The 19,262-nt window shown below is 42.5% G+C and overlaps 1 long non-coding RNA gene across 1 annotated transcript; it reads left to right on the forward strand.

Annotated features, from left to right (window-relative positions):
* The first annotated feature begins 16,637 nt into the window (after window positions 1-16,637).
* LOC110717137 lies at window positions 16,638-18,592 on the forward strand. Its single transcript, XR_002510679.1, has 3 exons — window positions 16,638-16,879; window positions 17,278-17,327; window positions 17,401-18,592. It is a non-coding gene; the product is annotated as an uncharacterized LOC110717137 (long non-coding RNA).
* Window positions 18,593-19,262: the final 670 nt, after the last annotated feature.

A 19,262-nucleotide genomic window follows, 5' to 3' on the forward strand; every position in this document is an offset into this window, starting at 1 on the left:
AGACAAGGTTGTCTCCCCATGCTCCAATTTCGAACATCAATAAAAGAAAAACCTCATGCCTCCTTTCGGAAGCATCAATAAACATCCAATGGCAGACGGCCGCGACTCCGTGGCCATAGCTAGTATGAGATCCATCTAACTCCTTATAGTTTTAAAAAGCATTTATAAACAAGAGACTCGTAGATTAGACGACCTCTAGAAAGTACACGGCTAATACCTCGTGAACCTCAACCCCTAATTGTCAATACTCTAGATGTGCATGAATCCAGAGTTTTATTGCTCATCCATCTTGCACTTTACGTGATTTACAAGTTTGGACTTGGTGATGACTCAATGCAAAACAATTCAACCAATCAAACATTTATCATTCAAGCAAATTCGAATTTCCAATTCAATTCTTGATTTATTAGTGACAAACAATTTTTATTATTGAAACACTTAACTACCTCGGTGTATAAACACCTTAAGTGCATAAGGCACCTCAAATCCTCAACCTTGTCTTATAAGACTTTAATTCTCCCTTTATTCATTCCCCATATTCATGTACCTTTGCCTCTAAGCTCATTTTGCAAGATAATGCATAAATACTACTCAAAGATAAATCAATACGCATTTTTTATACACAAATCAAAACCAATCATCACATTAATCACCAATCAAACTTACTACCATACGATTTCAACCAATCCACAAGTTTCCTAACATGATTCTAAGTTTTCCAAGTCCTTAAACATGCTCCAAAAGTCAAGGTTTTCGTATCCTTGTACGTACCTTGAGTAAACGAGTTGGTTGGCCATTTTAGGAACTAGAAATTGCTTCTACAAAGTCCTCTCCTAAACCAAACAATAATAATTCAATCAATACTCAAGCAATATAATTTACCGCAATACTAACTTACTTTAAAACCTTCAAAATTCAATTAAACAACACTTTAAAATCTATTTACTAGAATTAAAAGCTTATGTATAGTTCTTTAAGTTTCCTACATAAAAACCTTAAAATACATACTTATTTATGAAATTACAACTAGTTTAGAGCTTTATAAAAAATCTGAAAATTTATTTTACACTTGAAATCTTGATATTATAGAAATTTTTATCACTACCTACATTATGTAGAAGGTTAGTATGCTTTAAACCCAAAAATACACCAATTCAATGTAACTAAAGGCTTGAAAATAATAATTATAAAATTTGAAAATTTACTCTTAAAAACTAATCTTCAAAATTCAATACTTTATGCTCACAAAATATCCCCAACAATTATTTGTAGAAACTAGAATCATGAAAAGATGAAATTACTACAAGTAAAAACCCAAAATTAAGCCTTTAGCAAATCTGAAAATTAATTTATATCAATATGATTGAATTTAAACATAATTTACACATAATATGGTTAAGTGACTTCACCAACACGCTTTTAGGCCCTAAAAACCATGAAAATCAAGTTTTAAACCCTAATTTTCTTAACTAAATAAATCTGAAATTTTAATGCATAATTTAAACATGATAAAACTTATAAATTTATAATATTTTATAATTCATATGCATGATCAAACCATAATAATAACAATTTAACAACAAAATTTGACAAAGATTGAAACTTGAATTAAATAACAAAAGAGAAAAAGAAAGAAGGAGATATAGGTGGCGGACTGGTGATGTACGATGGTGGAGGGTGGCACGGTAGCAGGGACTCCGGTGGCGGTGGCGGCGGCGATGACTGAGTAGCGGCGGCAGGTATAACAGCTTTGAAATTTATTTTATTTTTTTTTATCGTGAGAAGTAAGAGGGGAAGGCAGTAGAGTAAAATAAACTTTGAGGAGGGGGAAAGCTTAAGGTTTTACGTGAAATTAGAGGGGAAATAAGGGTCTTGAGTTTCCTAGTTCTAATAAAACTAGGATTGTTACTTGGCTTAAAGTGAGTGGGTTTTAGAAAAAAAATAGGCTTAGTAATTAATGGGTTGGACTTGTATAATAATTCATGATTAAAATATGGGTAGTGAAATAATTTAATGAAATAATTTTATTAACATTATAAACATTAAATTTATTTGCTTAAATCATAGTAAATTAAATTATGTAAATAAATAATCATAATTAAATATTCACATAAATATGTTAAAATATAATTGTTTCGGGGTTTTTTGATGTCCTGCGGGAGAGTTACAATTCCGAGACTGGAACCGTGCGCCTGTACCTGCAAAACAACGGAGACTCCGGGTGTTTGGAGCTCCGCCTCTGACGATCAAGTTAGAACTTGTTTTAGGAGTAATAAATGCGGAAAAAAGGTTAAGTGTTCTCTCTAGGTGAGAGTAATTAATTGACGTAATCCCTTTTAATGAGGATTAGTAAATGTATTTATAGTCTTGGGAAGCGTGCCTGTCTTAGGTTTAGGTCAACCTAGGTCTTCCACAAGACTTTGGGCCTAGGTGGCGGGTTCCTCCATTTGGCATGGGGGGAGGACACGTGTCGTGTCGTAATTGGTCCATGGTGGACTGATCAGTACCTAACATGTGGCAGGCTCCTGTTGGCCCACGTGGCGGACACATGGCAGAACCTGATTGGTCCACTTGTCAGGTGGTGATTGGTAGGGAAAAATCCCCTAATCATTTGCCCCTCACAGGTGGCATGTGACTGTTCATATGTCACCTGTGATAGGTGTTGGCCTGCTACAGGTTTTTCTTGGTGAATGGCTGAAGGTTTTTCCTGCTCATTTTTGAATTTTTCCGACTTCTCATCTTGCCTATATAAGGGCGTGTTGACTTCAGATTTATTTTCACACTTGAAAACTTTTTGAAAGAAAACACTCGGATCCCTGAACTTGCTCTGACACTTTGGACATTAATAGCCTACCGCATGATCTGTCAAGCCGGCTGATTTTTCGGATCTCTGCTATTTACAACGTCACTTCTTTAATTATTCAGGTAACTGTCTGTTCTCTTACTCCTCTTTTTTATTTCTTTTGAACTATAGTACCTCGAAAGCACCCGGCACGACCTAGGGTAGTGATCAGTCGGTCACCGGGGACGGCTGAATCTAGGACTAGGAGTGCCGCCTGCCCCTTTTCGGACCAAACTTCGCCCTTTATACATAGCCTGACTGTCTCCGTGTCTGTGCAGAACACGATGGCTCGAACTAAGAGAACTTCTAGGATCACCAACTCTGATGGCTCCTCCTTCTATGTGCCGGTCAGCGAGACATCTGACCAGGCACCTAATGCTGAAATCAACCAAAGCGGCTCTGTCGCTGAAAGCTCAGAGGAGGGAGCCAAGGTGTTCCCTACCCATTTCACTGTTGACTTAGCCAGTCGACAGTTGACCCCTACAGAAGGAGAGGGGTCGGTTCCTTCTATGAGAGACGAGAAGTCGGACTCTTCTGATAGTGAGTCCAGCTCTAGTTCCTCAAGCCATCATTCCCTGAACTCAGAGGAGAGGCACTCCCAACTGCACGAGTAAAGATTCTCTCATGCGGTTGAAAAGGGGGACGAATGGTCAGAACCATCCGCCTCTAAAAGGGAGTTGAACACTGCTTATTTCTGCCATGTCCGAAAGGGCCGCATCAAGGCCATGAAAGAAAAATTGGACTCCTTTCTATCGGACCATGTGATGGGTCCAGAGTTTAATTTATTCATGCCGGATGTTGAGGATGCAGTAGTCTGGCATGAAACGATCAATTATGGGGACGCCTGTTTTGGTTGCTATGAGGCGAAAATTAAGGCGGGGCTTTGATTTCCCCTGCATCCGGTTGTTCATAAAATCCTCGATGGGTACGAGGTGGGGTTATGGAAGCTAGCCCCTAACTCTTGGTTTAACATCCTTGGCTATGTGAAATGCACGGGGTGGAGCCATATTTTGAGGCGTTCACCCATATGAACTACTTGAGTCGGACCCCCAAAGCAAGCGGTACTGGCTAGTACCAGCTATCAAGCCACAAGGGCTTTTTGATGACGAGAGGGAAATAAAATAAGTGGAAGGACTGGAGGAACACCTTCTACCTTATCCAAACCTCTGATCCTCTATTGAACAAGCGGTACAACAGATGGAATAGGAATCCGCCCCTCCTTGCGGGCGGTGCTACCATGCCGCCTGTTCCTCGCAAAGCAAGGGAAGAGATCCTGCACCGAGGACTCTTCAAGGTGAAAACACAACTCAACCCTGCTAGTGGGGAACGGGAGCAGGTTCCCCTACACTGTATCCCTAAATTCAGGTGGCTGTATGACGAATACTTCCTAGCCGCCTATGTTCTGAGTAGTCAGGTATCGAGAGGTAGTCGGTACCTTGCTCTTTTTTAAGCAGATGTGGTTTTATTCTTCTTACCTTTTCTAACTCTAGGTTGTATTTTTCAGCGGAAGTTATGGACAGTATAACTGCTTCCAGGAAGGCGGCAGTCATGCTAAGAGCCGCGGTAATGGGCAGTCCAAAGCCCTCCACCGAGCCTTCTTCAAAGGGGTCGCCCCAAGTGAGTTCAGACTTCTTCAAGTCTGTCTTCTTTAAACTTTGTGTTTATTAACATCCGACACCAATTTTTTGCAGGCGAGCGCTTCTAAACCTTCCTCCTCCCACCAACCGGACTCAACGGTTCGGAAACTGACAGGTGGGAGTATGCCTGGTTCAACTAGGAAACAGGCGGCTGACAAGCAGCCGACCACCCTCAAATCTGGGGGTAAAACTACTCAAGTCCCTAGCCGGCCCCCAAGAGTTACCATCCGGCTTCCTGATTCGTTGATTCATCTCTTTGTTTCCTTTCATGTGCTGATGCTTTACTGTTTGATACAGGCGGTCATCAGGGACCGGACTTGGTCGAAATGGCCAAGTCCATGATGAGAGTCGTTCCTCTTGAGGAGAGGGACGTGGTCCGGGGAGTCGGTACCCTTGACCTTGATGGTATAATGGGTCTCCTTTCTGAGGTATACTTCGTATTTTTGTCGTTGCTTTCCAGGACGCCTGTTTTTTTATCTTAGTATCTGACACCTGTTTTTCTTATATAGTCCCTACTCCGAGTAAACGGCCTTCGCAAACCAATTAGTGCGAAGAACAAAGAGGTAAAGGCAGCTAAAGCCATGGCCGCCTCTGACTGTGACAAGGCAATGTTTCAAATTGCCCAAAATGAAATTTTGACAGTTGATATTCTTTATTATCAGGCGCAGGCCACTGCAACGGTCCGCACTGAGTTGGAGGCGGCCAAGAAGAAAAATACGGAGCTGGAGGCCACCATCAAGAACCTCCGAGAGCAAATGGAGCCTCTCAAGCATACTGCGCACCTAAATGAGTCTTTGCTGAAATCAGTAGACAATCTCAAAGGCCAGTTTAAGGTCCAGGAGGCGGCCCTCACCAAAGAGCTGACGGCCAAGGCCGACACTGAAAAGATGGATTTGGTTAGGTCTATGATGGAGGACCTGGGCAAAATCCAGAAAATGACCTGGTCCCGCCTCTTCCCAAAGGCCAATTATGCCTCATGGGAGAAGAAATTCAAAGCTTGTACTGAAGAGTACAATCGAAGAATTATGGAGGCGTTGGCTGCGGCGGATGAAGCGCAGGCGGTCAGCGAGGAGGAAGAGGTGGTGGTCGCCCTTGACCTATTGGAGGTGGAAGTAAACAAGGATCCGGCCCTTGAAGGCGAATCAACTAGGAAGGATGCTTCGAAGGACCAAGCGCCCACAGTTGACGTTGATCAGGCGGCCGTTAATACCGATGCCCCTCAAAATGCTTAAGCTTTTATTTTTTCAACTTTTTCTTCGGCCTGCGTGCCGTTTATTTTTGTCTCTTTACCCGGCCAGGGGGCCGGGGTACTGAATATTTTGCCGGTCTTTATGGCCGGCTATTTATATGATTTCGGCGACCATCTTTTTGGTTGTCTTTTCCCTCCAAATTTTTCTCTATGCTTTATTTTGCATAATTTGCTAAGTGTCATACCGACTTGCGTGTCGTACCGTCTGTTTTGGCTAAATTTATAAGCCGGAAGTTGCAAACAAGTACAATGTAAGGACTGCCTATGCGCCTAGACGACTGGTTGTCTTAGTTTCAGGTTAGGCGATCAATCGGCCATTTACTCAGTCGGTCCCCAACATATTTTAGTGAATTCGTTAGGTTTACTTAACTTAAAACAAGTTAGAAATAGTTCTTGAGTCCTTGCTTGCTAAAAAGCAGCCGACCTGTGAACCATCTTTTCAAACATGTTTGGTTTAAAGAGAAATCATCTTAGTAGGGTTTGGGTACGAGAGCTCTGGTTCGCCTTTAGGCAGGCGAACTCGTCATACCTTTTAAACCCTTACTAAGTATGAGAGAGTGATTATGGGAAATCTTTAAGGTTACTCACTCGTCATGTTTATGCTTAAGTAGTAGAGGCACTAAGCGGCATGGGCCGGCTAGTCCCCTTGATTTCACCAATTTTGTTGGTTATATACTCAAGATGCGATAACCTAGTAAGAATAGGGGTTTGAATCCTCCTGTTTGAGTAGTAGAGGTACCAGGCGGCGGAGGCTAGCTGGACCCCTTGATTCGTCAATGTTTGTTGGCTATTAACTCAAGAGGTACTGGCTGTACTTATCCCAAGTAATATAGTCGGTTAACCGACGCGGATGTTAACTGCTAACACTCATTGGATTAGTGAGAGTTATCCTTGTCTCAAAAACGACCACGCGGTTGTCTTTGTGGACAGTCATATAGGTGCCGTGTAATTAGTTTATAGAACAGTGTTCCACCCAAAAGGGAGCTGCTCTCTGCGACGAATTTCATTTGGTTGGGACAGGTCGGATTAGTTTTTAAAAGTTGGATCAGTTGGTTGGGCGCCTGGTCTGATCATTTCGGCCATAGGTCATAGGTAGTTCTTGGTGAACTAAGTATGGAAGATTAGCCGGTTGTATAGATACAGGCGGCATGCCCCTCTTTATTGATTGCGTATTTAAAAAGTATGGAGAGTAGCCGACTGTTTTACCAGTAGGCATGCCCCTCTTAGTACAAAATAAACGAAGTGAAATAGCAAACTTTTATTAGTAGCTCTCGACTATTTACATCATTCAAAAATAATACATTTTGAGATTATATACATTCCAGGTTTGAGGCAAAGGTTGGCCATTTGGTGTTTCCAGGCGGTAGGTACCGTCCCGAACCTCTTCATAAATTTGGTAGGGTCCTTCCCAGTTGGGAGTTAGCTTGCCCGACTCATTAGCCCTACCAACTGCTTCCATTTTCCTTAGTAAAAAGTCACCCACTTTGAGTGGACGCCTATGCACCCTTTTATTGTATGACCTAGTCATTCTCAGGCGATAGATTTCATGGCGCAGGGCTGCATTGCCCCTTTTTTCTGTAAGCGAGTCCAATGCCAGGCGCATGAATTCCCAGTTAGACTCTTCATCATACAGCATTACTCGAAGAGTCGGCTCATAATGTTCAATTGAAAGAACAACTTCTGCACCATAAGTTAGGAGGAATGGAGTTTCTCCAGTCGACCCTTTTTCAGTCGTCCTAATGGCCCAGAGAACATGTGCTAGCTCATCTGCCCATAGGCCGCCTACTCGTTCAATCTTCTTCTTAAGACCGTCTGAGATGATTTTGTTGAAGGCTTCTACTTGGCCGTTTGCTTGAGGACGACCGACTGATGGAAAACAGTGCGAGATGCCTTGGTCTCCCAGCCAATTTTTGAGAACAGGCATCTCAAATTGGGGACCATTATCAAAAATCATAGACATGGGTACTCCAAACCGAGTGATGACATTTCTCCAGATGAATGAAATCACATCCTTCGTCTTGATTCCTTTAACAGCCTCTGCCTCTACCCATTTAGTAAAGTAGTCGAATGCAACAAGTATGTACTTCCTACCGCCTGTAGCAGGCGTATAGGGACCCAGGATATCTATGCCCCACTTAGCAAACGGTAGTGGGCTATGGATGACAGTGAGGTCAGTAGCCGGACGGTGAATTAATTTGCCAAACCTTTGACACTTGTCACATTTTTTCACCAATTCCATTTGCTCGTTGAGCAAGCGACCTGCCGCCTATATGGGAGGCGCAGTATACAGAGTGAAGTTCTTCTAAGACCTCTTGTCCCTTTTCTGGAGTAACACATTTCAAGAAGGGTTGAAGGTACCCTCTCTTGTGAAGTTCTCCCTTTATTATTTCAAAACTGGACGCTCGCTTTTTCAGTGAGGCCGCTTGGTGATGATCATCCGGCAAGGTGCAGTCTGTTAGATATGCTCTGATTGGGTTTATCCAGGTGGAACTTCGATCTAGAACCCCAATAGGGTCTTCTTCAATACTTCTTCTCTCCATAACCTCCCAGAAAACAGTTCTTAGGGTATCATAGGAGGCCGAGGATGCCAACTTTAGAAAGAGCATCAGCCTGGTTGTTTTCAGATCTTGGTACTTGAGGCAGATGAAAATCTTCAAGGGATCCGATTGCTTGTCGTATCGCCTGTAAATACTTGATCATGGTCGGATGAGTTGCTTCGTATTCTCCATTGTACTGACTCACTATCAATTGTGAATCAGAACAGACGTCTATCTTTCTTACCCCAGCCGCCTTGCACATGCGGATACCGGCTAGTAAAGCTTCATATTCTGCCTCATTGTTTGAGGCTTGAAAGTTAAAACGTAAAGCATACTCATACCTGTCGCCCTCTAGAGACTGACATATGACGCCTGCTCCACAACCATTTGAGGTGGAACTCCCGTCCACATAAACCTTCCTGACTTGGTCTGGAATTTGAGAATTAGAGGGCCGAGTCATTTGCACAATAAAGTCAGTAAAGCTTGCCCCTTTATTGCTTTCCTAGGCTCGAATGTGATTTCCAGGCTCTGAATCTCTATTGCCCACTTGATCATTTGGCCTGACGACTCCATGGTTGTCAGTGGCCGCTTGATCGGTTGATCTGTGTACACGACGACTGAATGCGCCAAGAAGTAAGGCTTCAATTTTCTGACGGCTATGAAGAGAGCAAGACCAAATTTCTCCACTAAAGGATACCTCAACTCGGCATTTTTCAACACATGGTTGACAAAGTAGATTGGGAGTTGGCAGCTGTCTCTTTCAGCAAGGAGGACGACACTTAGAGCATGGTCTGATACTGTCAGATACATGTAGAGCACTTCTTTGGGCAAGGGACTGACCAGCCTTGGCAAGGAATGCAAGTGAACTTTCAGTTTTTGGAAGGCCGCTTCAGCATCCGACCCCTATTCAAACCTTGCCTTCTTCTTTATTGCCTGAAAAAAGTAAAGGCACTTGTCGCCTAACCGGCTGAGAAATCTCCCTAAGGCCGCCAGACAACCTGTTAACTTCTGAACCTCTCGGACGGAGCGAGGCGACTGCATGTCGATGACCGCCTGCACTTTTTCAGGGTTCGCCTCTATACCTCTCTGATTGATGAGGAATCCGAGAAACTTCCCAGACTCAACCCCAAAAACAAATTTCTTGGGATTGAGCATGACATGGTGCCGCTTGAGTGTGGTGAATGTTTCTCGGAGGTCCGCTAGATGGTCTGTCTGAAGCTTGGACTTAACAATCATATCATCTATGTATGCCTCGACATTCCTCCCAATTTGGTCAAAGAAGACTGTGTTTATCATTCTTTGGAAGGTAGCTGGGGCATTTTTCAAACCAAAAGGCATGATTGTGTAACAATATAGCCCCTGATCATTGACGAATGTCGTCTTCTCCTGATCTTTCTTCCACAAAGGAACCTGATGGAAGCTAGAGTAGGCGTCCATGAAGCTCATTAAAGCATGGCCGACTGTTGAGTCGACCAGACTGTCAATTTAGGGCAGAGGATAACAGTCTTTGGGGCACGCCTTGTTCAAGTTAGTGTAATCTACACACATTAGCCAGGTACCATTCGGCTTCTTTACTAGTACCACATTTGCAACCCAGTCCGGGAAGTAACATTGCCGAATGAACCCTGCATCAAGCAGCTTTTTAACCTCGGTGGCTGCCGCCTGACTTCTTTCTTCACCATGGTTCCGCTTCTTTTGCCTGACCGGCTTCTTTTTCGGATCCACAGCCAATTTATGTACCGCCAAGTCAGGACTGATGCTTGGCATTTCATGAACTTCGAATGCAAAGATGTCTTTGAATTCCTTAAAAAGTAGGTGAAAATCTTCACCCAAAATTTCAAGAGTAGTCGTCCCAACCTTGACTGTTCGGTCAGGACGTGAGCCGTTCAGCACGAAATTCGTATGCTCACCAGCCGGCTGAGGGCGGAATTCATCTGACCACTCCTTTGCCAGTGATTTCCGTCTTTTTTCTCTTCTCTCGTCCCCCAATTGGGCAGCCTTTCTTTTCTTGCTGCCTACTTTTTGAGCAGGCGCATCCTCCTTGACAGGTTCAAGGTCATTTTTTTCACCACTTGGGCCACAATGGGTTTGATATCCGAGAGGTAACACTCTCGAGCCATCTTCTGATCTCCCCTTAGGGAGCCGACTGTTCCATCATCCTTCTCAAATTTGAGCAGCATAAGAGAAGGGATAATGACAACTTTAGAGTTATTTAGGGTGGGTCGTCCCAAGATCATGTTATAGGCCGAGAGTTCCTCGACCACTAAGAACCGAACCATCATGTGACGGCCCTCCCCTTTCTCACCAAGGCGAATGGGTAGATCCACTCGTCTTACTGGGTGTACGACTCCTCCTCCAAACCCCACTAAAGGATGGGATACCGGATGTATGCAATCAGTTTTGTACTTGAGCTTTGCCAAGCACTTGCTACTGATGAGATTAGAGGAACTACCGATATCTATGAGGATCCGGCCAACTCTTTGGTTGGCCACCTTGCACTCAATGACAATGGGGTCATCATGCGGCCCCTTAACTCCTCCTAGGTCTTCTTCTGTGATGATAATCTCTGGGAACGAGCTTTTGGCAGTCCGTTCTTGGTGAACATAATTAACATCTAGCCGCCTGATATTTTCTTTATTTCCCCTGATAGTGGGGCCGCCTCCTGAGAAGCCGCCTGCTATAGTGTAGACGACTGTGTAATCAGTATCAGAATTGTCGGGCGACTGATGATTCTTTTTGGCCGACTGCTTGTTCTTTGAGGAAGTGTTCCCCTTGGACTTCTTGACATAGGAGTCAAGGTCACCTTGTTCAGCCTGGCAGTCCAAGTAGCGCATGAGACTGATACATTCATTGGTTTCATGACCAACGTCTTCATGATAATGACAAAAATTTTCCTGGTTCCGATTGCTTGCAGAACCCTTCATGGGGGTTGGCTTCTCAATTGAGATCCGACCCTTGATTTCTTTTAAGATAGCTTGGCCATCCTTGTTGAATACATACTTTGGAGAGTATGGTTTGAATTCCTTCTTCTTTTTCTGGGCCGGCTGTTTAGAGGAATCGGCCGCCCAGACTTCTTTCCTCTTTTTCTCATCTTTATTGGCCGACTGCTTTGGTCGGCTTTCTTTTTTGTCGGACCTCCGTCCATCCGACTGTTTTCCAGTATTACAAAGATCAGTCGCCTGTATATAGGCTTCAGCTTCAATCAAAGCTTCCTGGAAAGTCGCAACCCTCTTTCGAACCAGGTCAAACTTGAAGGTCGACCCATCCTTAAGACCTCTGAAAAAATTAGTGTAGGCTACCTCATTCGGCAGCCCTAGAATTTGAATCCTCATCAGGTTGAACCGCCTGATTTATGAACGGAGCCCCTCCTTTTCACCGTGCTGAATTGTCCCTAAATCAAGGGTCGTCTTCTTTGCAGGAATGTTCATAGCAAAGTTGGAGGTGAACAAGTAAGCAAGCGTCCTGAAATTGTTCACACTACCAGTTGGCAGGTTACCGAACCATTGTTGTGCGATTCCTTTGAGAGTTGCTGGGAAACACTTGCACAAAGTGGGATCATCCAACCCTTGAAGGTACATTAGGTTGGTGAATGCCATTAAGTGGTCTTCAGGGTTAGTAGTGCCATCATAGGCACCTACTATGACATTCTTAACTTTGGCCGGCTGGGCGGCCTCTGTAATTTCCTTGGAGAAGGCGAACGACTATTCTCCAAGTCTTAGCAACCGTAGTTGCCAGTCCAATGGTTGGACATCTTTTGCCGCCTGTCCTCCAAATAGAGGAGGCTGCAAGAAGTATTGTTATTGCGGTACGTATGGCATGTTTGGTACCGCCTGCTCTTTATGAAATCCAGACCGACGGGAGGTACCGCCTGTCTGACTCTCATGGTTTGATTGAGTATACCTCATAGAGGTATTGTGCATACTATCTTGGAAGTCTGAAGTGGAGGCCGACTCTGACAGTCGGTCATTCTTCTTCTACTCTAGCAATAGCCAAGCATCTGAGTATGTTTTCTTTGACCCATCCGCTTGTTTATGCCGAATGGGCTTCCTCTTCCGTGGTGTGGGAAAACGATATTTTGTTAAGTCGATCATAGGCGGCTCCCACTTCCTAGAGTTAGGGTGGGGGGTCGCCTCTCGACCCTGAACAGGCTTCCTTCTTCCTGAATGAGAAGGTTTTCTAGCCGACTGCTCCTTGGAGGGAGCAAACGTCTTCTTATTGATTAATTCTTGGATCTCTCCTTTGAACCTCCTCATGAAGGTCATGAGTTTGTTTCTTGTAACAGGAGCAGATCCTTCAACTGCCTGTTGCTGATCAGGCGGTGAGCCGGCTGGATTGCAGGGTCCAGCTTGGTAATCTACCCGTTCCTTCCTTTCGGTGTGACGGGTGCATTGGGCCCTTAGGGTCCCGTCTGAGGCTGTGTGTGCCTCAATGTCAACTTCATTCTCAGTGTCTTGGTTTGAGTAGACTTGAGGGTCGTCCACTGGACGCATCTCTTCTAGAGTCGGTACAGACGTTGATGCCATCTCAAAAATACTCTCCCCACAGACGGTGCCAAAATGTTTCGGGGTTTTCTGATGTCCTGCGGGAGAGTTACAATTCCGAGACTGGAACCGTGCGCCTGTACCTGTACCTGTACCACGTGATAGGTACTTATTAATTTTTGGGATCTTGGAATCGTTTTATTCTTGCCTAATTGGGACAAATTTATAAATGTGTGAATAGAACATTAATAAGTTAATTGAAATTGCTAGTTTGCATGTATTTCAATGCTTATTATGTTATCTTGATAAATGGTTATACTTTTCACTTATACTTGTAGAGTTCTAAATCAAATTATAATGTTTCCAACGATTGGTAAAAGGAAATCTTTTGAGAATGGTTCTCAAGGAAAGAAGAGGCATTTCTAAAATACAACTTCTCATAAATGACTTTTATGACTTAGTCCAAAAGGACAGTTGGACATCATGTATTAAAATACTAGGTAGTTTTGATAAACATGAAGTATTGAGTTGAAAACTCAAATTGTCAATAGTTGAAAACCAACATATTTTTTCGCTTTATAGTAGGACTCATTGATGTGGTAATTCAAGTATGAATTAAAGGAAAAGATAAAACTTTGTTTTATGGCGCATTAGATGTTTAATTATGCCTAACAAAGTATAAAAGTCAAAACACTTAAACTAGTGGTTCTTAAAGTTATGAGATGATGTATGATAAGAAATATAGGAACAAGGAACATAGAAGAGGAACACGAGATTCCAATTCTAGATTAGAATCTAGATTAGATCAAGCGATTTTGCTATAACGTTCTTATAACGTTCATAGAGATATACACAAATGACAACGGGAGGGTTTAGAATCAATTACGTAGTTAATTATTCAGTAAAGTCAAGTGATTAGAAAGTCGGGCTAAAGGCCATCTCCGATCAGTGAGATTAATTATACTAATCTCAAAGCTTTCCTTTAACTAAACCCAATGGGTCACACCCAAGCGTGCAACTAAACTAAGGCGACGAATTAAGACGAAGGCTATAATACGTCAAACAAGAAGATACGTACTTTGAAATCGGATTCCGACCTTAGAGCGTCGAACGTTTAGTTAAATTATAGGAATTAATGAGACGTACAAATAAATCAAACAACAATAAATGCATATCCTTAGCCTCGTATCGGCCAAGCCATATGAGGGCTAGGCTAGCAATGACCACTGCAAGGCAAGCACTTGCCACAAGCCAAGCTTGATGCACACACGCACAAGCTAGGCTTGCTGGCCGAGTGTGTGGCGTAAGCTCTAAGCCACTAGCAGCCAAGCAAGGCGCAGCGTGCTAGGCACCCTAGTGCTATCGCAAGATAGCAACTGCTAGCACATGCTCGCATGGCCTGCTAGCATCACGCAACAGCCCGCTAGCAAGCGAGGTTTGCTGGTGCTAGCGGGCAAGGCCAGCGGTCTTGCGGCAAGTTAGCCAGCAGCGCATAGCAGCCCAGCAAGCTTGCGGTGCGTGCTGTCTATCCTAGCCAAAGCCATAAAGCCTTGACCGGCTATTCTGTGTTGCCCAAGGATGTTGACCGATCTTGCCTTGTTGTGATTGGTTGCTTTGGTGGCTTGGGGAACAAGGAGGCCATGTTGCTCTCCTTATGGTCCTCACCTAACCATTCCTATGTCATTGCCATTTGTGGTTTGATTGTTTGTTATTTGCATTTTTTAATTTAGAATTAAATTTTTTTTTATATTTTGAACAAAATTTTAGAATTAAATTAAAAGCATTTATTTTTCAACTTTGCAAAGTCCCACATTGATTAGAAATCAAGGGGATGGAGATACTTCTCCTATTAATACTCAAGACCTCCCTTGGGAATGGTTGCAAGAGTTGAACTCTATTCGGGGCATCTCCATTGAAAAAACCTTATAAAGAGATCCTCTTATTAGTAGTGTTTATATTACCCTAGCCAGTAATATTAGCCAAGTTTGGGCGCATGGGTGGACTACGTTGGAGGGGTCGTGTTTGAGGATCTTTCTCCGTTCGTGAGTTCGTGCTCGTGCTAAGTGTAAAACACGCATCAAGTGTATGATCGTCTTTTCCTCTTTTTCTCTCTCCCTCTCTCTCTCTCTATTATTATGTGTTTATTGTTTTATTAATTGTATGCATATTTAGTTGCTTTAATTTATGCAAGGATCTTTGGGCGGGTTTTGTTTTCGTGTGGTGTTAGACACCGCAAAACCCAACATACTCATCACTAGGTTTGGTTTTTGGGGAGGCATACAATCAGATGTCTACACTAACTGATTTTGGAATATGATAATATTGGGCCTAAATAAGATATTTGGACCCCATATAGTCATTGGGTCGTGGCTAAGGTGGATTTAGGCTTGGTTTGGGCTCGGTTTAGTATTTTGGCCATAACTTATTCGCTTTAAGTTGGATTTGGGCTTATAATATGTCGTTGGAAAGCTCTTTTCAAGCTCTATCCAACAAAACAAGTTGGACTGAGATTATTGACAAAAATAATCAGGTTTGGACGTTTTTATGGTTTGGACACGAAATGAATGATTTTAATGACACGAATTGAATGATTTTGGATCAAAATATTTTAATGACAAGTTGGACTGAGATTATTGACAAAAATAATCAGGCTTAAAGAAACTTCACGTGACTCTTCAACAAACTACCGAACTCATCAATCAAAGACGTGAAAGGTACTCATCACTGGGTTTGGTTTTTGGGGAGACACAATCAGGTGTCTATAGTAGCCCCCACTTTGACCGAGTTTGAAGAAATGTAAGTTTTGAAGCAAAACTCAAAGTAAGTCGATAGGGACGCAGAATGATTCAAAACGTTCTGCGATCCTAAATCATCCTTTTTAACGCCGATACCTGCAGAAAGCGTCAGTTCTACAAATAAAGGAGTTAAGGGGAAAGAAACGCGTATCTAGGTTTGCCGAGCACACGTCTCAGGGTGACATTTGTTGGATCAAAGTTATCTTATTTGACAACGTCCACATTCTTAGGGAGCGCTGTCAAAGACCGCTTCGCCTCGAGCCATCTTCTCAAATCGGGTGACAACCTCCACATTCTCAAGGAGCATTGTCGTAGATTGCTACGCCTCAAGCCATCTTCTCAAATCTTCTCGTCTTCAAGCCTCGGAAGTGATAGTTCCTCACGCCTTGGAAAACCTATCGTAACATCTTACTCTTCAAGATATAACCGAGCTCAAATTGATTTCCGTAGAAATTTTTATCTAATGGTCATATCTCGCCTTGAGGGTCCTATAGAACCATCTTTGGAAATTGTGATCATAATCGGGCCGATAAATTCTCAATGCGATCGTAATTGGGTCGATCACTTCTCACTGTGATCTTAATCGGGCCGATCACTTCTTAATGTGATCGTAATCGGGTTGATCACCGCTCGATGCGATTGTAATCGGGCCGATCACTTCTCAATGTGATCTTAACCAGGCCAATTACTTCTCAATGTGATCGTAATCAGGCTGATCTCTTCTCAAATGTGTCAAATGCGATTGACATCAGAGCGATCTCTTTATCAAGTGCACTCTAATCAAATATGATTGTAAACGGGACGACCATCGATAAAATATGATCGTAATCTGGCGAATCATCAATCAAATGTATCCTAATCAGGGATGTAACTAGCATCAGACCAATCTTTCAATCAACTGTGACCGCAATCGGGCCGATTATCAATCAAATGCGATCATAATCGAGCCGATCACTAATTTAAACAAAATTTTGATAAACCGCTCGTCAATCTCTTATTACGGCCTTAGGAAAAAATCAATTGCTCATCACAAGGCTCAAGTAGATAATCACCGTTCTATAGGACTCAAAAGCTGACGTGGCCACGTCAGGTTGTATCGCGTGGCAACAGAAATATCGTGATGCGTCAGGTCGTATCGCACCACGATAGTTCTGTCGCACCGCGCTGGAATCAGATTTTCGATTTTTTAACCTTTCTTATTCCTCTTTTTCAATTCCAGTTCCATTTTTTCGTTCTGTTCCAGCTCGCATTTTGCCACTTCACATCACTTGTTTTCGCACCAAATTGCTTCAAACTTGTTGCTAATCTTCACATTTTCAATTCCTTACACCGATCCATGTAAGTTTTCTTGAATTAATTTCATATTTGGCTGGAATTTGGTGATTTTTGTACGGAAAACCCCCAAAAACAAAATTGGGGTTTTGTTGTTTACTTGATTTTTGTTGAAATTCTTATTATGAATTGTCTTGTATATGAATGTATGTTATTTTGTGAGAAATTTGAGACTATGATTGCTTGATTTGGTGAAGAAATGAGCAATTTGCCATTGTTTAGTGCTCTTAGAGTACAATGTAGCTTGTTCTTCATGATTTTTCTTGCTTCTTTGCTCTTGAAATGTCGCAATAATTGTTGTAGACTTGCAAAAAATCATTTTGGCATGCATTTGTGTATTTTTTATGCGGATTAAAATCATGCCCTGTTTTGCATTTTTGTCAACACCTGTCGGTATCAACTAGCGAGGTGGAACACCTGGATGTCCTGCTGGAGTACGGATGGTTTTCAGAAAGTATGTCTTTACTTATGCATATTTATTTTGCTTTTGTCTGTATGTTTGCCTTTGACTGACTTCCATTTCTTAGTTTTTGTTTCAGCAAGCTTCTCGGCCATGCGCTCGGCCACGGCATGACGGCTTGAGGGAAGCAAGACGCCGTCTGACATCTTCCGAGGTTTTTGATCAGCCGAAGACCACTAGCCAGGCTACGGGCGTTGGTGAGATCAGCTCGGGCCGTGAGTCCATCCCGATCGATGTGTATAAGCTTGGACTCAGTCCTTCAGTGGTTCACCCGCACGTCGTTCCTGATCCGTTTGGGGATGGTACGTCATCTTAGCCTTTCAGGCCTCCACCTCAGTTTGCTGGTGGGACATTTGAGGTTGGCTCTTCCTCTCAGCAGCTTGTACCTCCTCCTCCGTTCGCTTGCGAGATCTTCTATTAGTATGGCGTTCGGGTTGGCCCATAGTTCACTCAGTAAAGCGGTCCTATGCTCGTGATCCCTATGATGGGTGGTGCTAACTCCAACAAGGAGATGACTCCCCGGACTGCAGATTTTGAGGGATAGATGGGCATATCTCGGGAGCCTCGTCCGCTAGAGTCCTAGTTATACTTGCATCTTTTCTTTTTTACTATAGGACTTTACTTATGTTTGTTATTTTATTGACTCTTATGTATTTATATATTCAGGCTCTTATGTACATATTCATTGACTCTATCGACTCTCTATTTATTAGATTTATAAATTTTAAAATTTGCTTTATGTGTGTATGAGTGTGTGTTGTGAGTTTGTCTTGTGCAAGTATGTGATTTTGTGACAAATTTTGCAAAAAAATTCTGTCACTTTTATTATAATTGGAGGGTATCCGAATTTCTCCACAAAAAAAGAAAAATGAAAAAAGAAAATTAAAGAAAAATAAATGAGTGTAATAATTAATTTGAGATTCCTAAAAAGAATTCCAAATCACTGAAGGATAAGGAGTTTGAATTATCGTAGGAGATGATGAGAATTTGAGATAAGATGGAAAACGGTAAGAGAGTTAATTTAGATGAAATTGAAATAGTACGAGTTCTATTAGAAATCAAATTAAGAGTGTGGCGTAGCAAAGTTGTCGCTGATCATCAGGTTCCATCACGGCGCGATAGTGCTATCGCGACGCGTGGTCTCTGTCGCGGTGTGCTGGTTCTTAAAAGTCAAGCTCCGACTGGAAGTTGGCTTCTATGTCGTTTTTTTTAATATTATAAATAGCCCCGGAATTCGTCAGATTCAGCATAATTCGGCATCCAAGTTCTAAATTCTCATAACCTTTAGCTTTGGCAATTAAATTCTAGCAATCACGGCTAAGAGTTTCGTTGAGATTACTCATGAATGGTATCAGTTATTGACTAATGGTGAACGAAAAGAGCTTGAATATTTGAACATGATTGGCCTATTGAGTCTTAGAAGTGTAGAATTTAATAAGGACTTTATTCAAGCTGCAATAATATTGTGATCCTAACACTCACTGTTTCAGGCTAGGAACCGATGAAATTAACCCTCTACTAGAGGAATTTGGAGCTATATTTAGCTATCCCACTAGGCATCTAGCTGCAATTTCTATAATATGTGAGTAATATTGCAAGGATTTTGAGCGCTTCTATAATCTTAGGGAAGCCGACTTACATTTCATGGTTCATGGAAAAGAAATAGATTTAAGAAAATTTACATCTTTTTTCTTTAATCGTCCTAAGTCTAGTTCTTCTCATATTTATAGAAGAAGAGCCTTCTTATTTTGCATGTTTAGTCAACTTTTATTCATCAATTGTAGTAACCTCATGGGTCAACCCATACTAGCATCAGTTATGGAACAAGTTGACGCTGGAAGGAATCTAATGCCTGCAATTGTTGGAGAGACAATGATGAGCTTAGATGAATTCAAGAAGGATCCCAAAGCACCACTTCGAGGATCTCCT

This window comes from Chenopodium quinoa, unplaced genomic scaffold, assembly GCF_001683475.1.
Source record: "Chenopodium quinoa cultivar QQ74 unplaced genomic scaffold, ASM168347v1, whole genome shotgun sequence".
Taxonomy (NCBI): Eukaryota; Viridiplantae; Streptophyta; class Magnoliopsida; order Caryophyllales; family Amaranthaceae; genus Chenopodium; species Chenopodium quinoa.